The sequence below is a fragment of the Palaemon carinicauda genome, chromosome 33 (genome assembly GCF_036898095.1).
Source record: "Palaemon carinicauda isolate YSFRI2023 chromosome 33, ASM3689809v2, whole genome shotgun sequence".
Lineage (NCBI taxonomy): Eukaryota > Metazoa > Arthropoda > Malacostraca > Decapoda > Palaemonidae > Palaemon > Palaemon carinicauda.
The window spans coordinates 49,572,026-49,577,025 of NC_090757.1; positions in this window are offsets into that span (position 1 = coordinate 49,572,026).

Sequence of the window (5,000 nt, forward strand, 5' to 3'; positions counted from 1 at the left end):
GAAGTATTGATCCTGGATTACGGTTATCAGACCGCTGATGAGCACTAGCGTTCTTTAGCACAATATGTGGACTCCTCTTAATCAAAATTATTTACCCTCCACCTTGACTCCCATTCCAGTCACGTGGAAGTCCAACTCATCATTAACATAACATGGAAAACAGAAAAGGGGCAGGAATTAACAACTGAACCTAAATACCTTCTTTACCAGCCCACAGATGGCAGGCTGGTGCACACTAAAGAAAAGCAACTTTTAATTTTGAAAATATGAGAGCAATATGTTACAATTATTACTCAAAAGCTAGAATTACGTTACAGCCCCACCCTACCAAGAAATTTTTACGCAAGAAAAAATTTACATAAAAATAGTGAAGCAATCAAACAACTTGACAGGGGGCACAAAGCAAAGCTCTCAATAACTAGGTTCAAGAGAGTTTAGAGATAATAAAAAAAATTGTAAGTCCTGCAAAGGAAGAAGATTAAACAAATGTCATCAGTCATTTCCCGGACCCCATCTTCTCCCTTTCCTAACCAACTATCTAAACCTAAACATACTTATCAAAAATTATCAAAAAGAAATTTTCCCAGCACCAAATTGACAAAAATACCCTAAAATAAAGGTACCCAAATGCTAAACCTAACTTAAACTTAACATAAACATCAGCCAAGGGATGGTTTGTTATTTGTTACCAGGAGACCATCCCCCTGGCGCATGCTGAAAACCCACAGGGGTGCAGCCCACTCTAGAGCTGTACCCATGTTTACACAAGATTCTGTCCAAAGTCTTTCCTTGGTACAAAACCTTTCCTCGGCGCTTTCACCTTTATGGCTTCTTCATATTTAAACACAGAAGGTTTACAAGATCATAAACCCCAATCCTGAGAAAAAAAAAAACTGCATTAAAACAAAGAAATAATATTTAATAAACATACAAATAACTCCCGTTTTTGTATTAACAAAAGGCCTTTTCTCCTTACTGTAAATTACAAACAAACAATAAAAGACCTGTAACAGAGAGCCTGTTATCTTGACAGGGCATCAGGGATGATATTCTCTCTTCCAGCGATATGCTGAATTAGTAGATCCCACTCCTGGAGACGAAGGCTCCACCTAAGGAGACGGTTATTCTTATTTTTAAAGAAATTCAAGAAGACCAATGGATTATGATCCGTTCTTACCACAATAGGTCCTGTGCTACCACTTAGGTAAACCTCAAAGTGCTCCAAAGATAAAATGAGTCCTAAAGTCTCCTTTTCAACCGTTGAATATTTTTGCTGAGCTGGAGACAGTTTCTTTGAAAAATACGCCACCGGATACTCTTCACCATCACAACCTTGTGATAATACCGCTCCAACACCCACGTCGCTAGCATCCACAGCCAAGCAAAAGGGTTCCTTAAAATTCGGAGTTTTAAGTATTGGAGTATTAATCATGGTTGACTTCAACTTATCAAAAGCATCCTGACATTCTGCAGTCCAGCAGAAACGCTGACCTTTCTTAAGCAAGTTGGTCAGTGGATTAGCCACATCTGCAAAGTTCAATACAAACCGCCTATAATAGCCCACCATCCCCAAAAATCGGCGAATACCTCTTCGATTCTCTGGTACCTGAAAATCGAGGATTGACTGAATATTTACCGATTTTGGGAGAATTTTGCCATGTCCCACCTCATGACCTAAATAGATTATTTTGGCTTTTGCAAAGTCACACTTGTTTAAATTAATCACCAGACCAGCTGCACGCAGCCTCTCGAACAAACATTCCATGTTTTTCAAATGAGACTCCCAGCTATTACTGTAAACTACAAGGTCATCTATGTAGACAACTACCCCCTCTAACTTATCAATCACTTGATTCATCAACCTCTGAAAAGTGGCAGAGGCATTTTTCATACCAAAAGGCATGACATTGCATAAATACAAACCTTCCGACGTAACAAAAGCTGATATTTCTTTAGCCCTTTCTGTTAATGGAACTTGCCAATAACCCTTTAAAAGATCAAACTTACTTATGTACTTGGCAGCGCCGACATCATTTATGCAATCTTCCACCCTGGGCAGAGGAAAACAATCAGACTCAGTAACTGCATTTACCTTACGATAGTCGAAGCACATTCTTTGTCCTCCCCCTTCCTTTTTGACTAGCATTACTGGAGAACTCCACGGGCTGAAACTCCTTTGAATTAGATCATGACGTAGCATGTATTCTACCTCTTGCTTAATGATGTCCCTTTTGGATGGATTCACTCTATATGGATGTTGTTTAATGGGACGAGCATCTCCCACCTCTACATCATGCATAAGTAGACTGGTTAGTCCTGGAACGTCCTGAAATAAAACTGCGAACTTTGTTATCAAGTTCATTACCTCCTTGGATTGGGTGGCACTTAAATGATCCAACATCCCGGGTAGATTTCCCAAAGCTACGGAATTTCCCAGGAAACTCATACTGGAAGTTTCCCCAAATTCTTCTTTCTCCTCCACCTTGGCTAAAGACAGAACTGGTCGGATGGTTTCCCTGCCCTGGTAGGCTTTTAGCATATTAACATGGCATACTTGAGTCTTCTTCCTCCTGTCAGGGGTTTCAACAACATAGTTTAGGTCATTCACCTTCTTTAAGATCTTCCAGGGCCCCGAGAATTTGGCTTTAAATGGATTGCCTGGAATTGGAAGCAACACCAACACCTCTTCGCCAACCTGAAAATTTCGTAATTTGGTTTTCATATCATAACGCTCTTTCATTTTTCTTTGACTCACCTCCAAAGTTTTTAAAGCAAAATCCCAAGAATTGATAAACTTTTCCCTTGAATCCCTTAAAAAGTCCAGCAAATTTACCCGAGGTTTTACTCCCTCCCAGTGATCCTTCACTACTTCTAAAGGTCCCCTTACTTTATGACCAAAAGTTAGTTCAAATGGAGAAAACCCCATTACATCACTAGGAATAGATCTGAAAGCAAATAATAAATAAGGAATTACTTGGTCCCAATTCTTGGGTTCCTGCTGCACATACTTACTAAGCATTGATTTCAATGTTTGGTGAAATCTTTCCAGTTGTCCTTGGCTCTGTGGGTGATAAGGCGAAGAAGTTACATGCTTTATGCCTAATTCTTCCAAACCCTGCTTAAATACTTTACTTTTGAAATTACTCCCACAATCAGACTGAATTACCCTGGGTAAACCAAATTTCGAAAAGAACCCCAGCAAAGATTTAAGAACCCTCCCAGCACGTATACTCCTTAAAGGAATTGCCTCAGGATACCGTGTGGTCCTATCCATCAGTGTCAAAATATATTGATTTCCACTGCTGGTCCTTGGCAAAGGGCCAACTATATCAATTATTACCTCTTCAAAGGGTTCTCCAATGGCTGGAATTGGCTGCAGTGGTGCTTTCGGGATTTTCTGATTCGGCTTCCCCGTTGTCTGGCAGACTTTGCAGGTCTTCACAAACTTCTTTACGTCTCTTCTAAGAGAAGGCCAGAAAAACAAATCTGAAAGTTTTTTAAAAGTTTTATTTATACCTAGATGACCAGACAGAAGGTTGTCATGAGCTAGCTCTAATAACTTAAGTCTGTAGTTTACTGGTACCACAATCTGTTCTCTCACCTCCCATGCATCTGCAGGTGCTAGTTTTGCTCGACTTATCCTTTTCAACACTCCGTCCTTCCATTCTAAATGAGGACGACTATTATCCTGACTGACTTGCTTACTCCTCTCCTTCTCAAACTCCGCCTTCTGAGTCGCCGCAAATGTATCAATTGCCCATTTACCATTCTCGTCCTTCACGGAAGACAACATGGGATTTCCAGTTACAATTACCTCAGAACCATTTTTCTCAAATAATTTATCGAGCCCCATACAGTCCATCTCCCTGGACTTGCCTTGGGCTCCCGAACGCGTGACCACGAAAACAGGCTTTTCAGTCTTTACCGACTTACCTTGCACCAGAGGACAATTACCTGGAGTCCGCATCTCACAGTCGTTGGCCACTATCACGTCCACTCCCTTTATGGGTAATTCATCCACAATTGCCAGACTCATGGGTCCTTTTACCCATTTAGAGTTTAACACTAACTCTACCAAGGGGCATGCCGTTACTGTTCTCGGGAATCCCCCTAGTAACACAAATTTCTCCTGTCCCTGGCTCAGTCCTTCCGGCAATACCGAACGCAAAATTATGGATTGCGCCGCTCCCGTGTCCCTTAAAAGCTTTACCCGTCTCTGACCTATTCTGGCCTTTGATGCTCACTACACCTTCAGAGACATACTTTTTGAAACACTCATCTGTTGCAGTCGAATCCCGACCCAACAGACCCACTGGCTTTGCTTTATCCAACCACAGCCGGCACTTCTCTTTTATGTGACCGGGTTGCCCACAATGCCAGCACACCAGTTTTCCACCTTTCTTTGGTGACCCTGGCTTCTCACCTCTATCCGGTGATTCCTTTGTCCTCTTTCCAGGTGACTGACTTGCACCTTTTCCACTTGGATTCCTTTTTGTGCCCCACTTTGCCTTATCACTGAACCGATAGTTCCCCTTGTGGGAAAGGAAAAACTCATCAGCTGCTACAGCCAAAGTATCCAAAAGATCCAACTTAAGATCCTCTAAGTGAGTTTTCAGATCAAAATTAATATTATTTTTAAATTCTTCAATGAGTATCAATTCTTTTAAAGCATCAAAATCTTCCACACCTTTGGCTTTCAACCATTCCTGAAAAGCCACTCTTTTCCTCCGTGCAAATTCCACGAAAGTCTCCTCCCATCCCTTCTTCATATTTCGAAATTTCTGACGGTAGGCTTCAGGTACCAGCTCGTACGCTTTTAAAATCAAATTTTTCACTTGGGAATAGTCAGCACTCATTTCTTCGTTCAGGGCAGCATATATTTTCTGTGCTTTACCCATTAACCTACATTGTACCAGCGTAGTCCACATGTTTTCTGGCCATTCTAGTCTATTTGCTAGTTTTTCGAACACAGTGAAAAACTCTAAGGCTTCTGTTTCCTT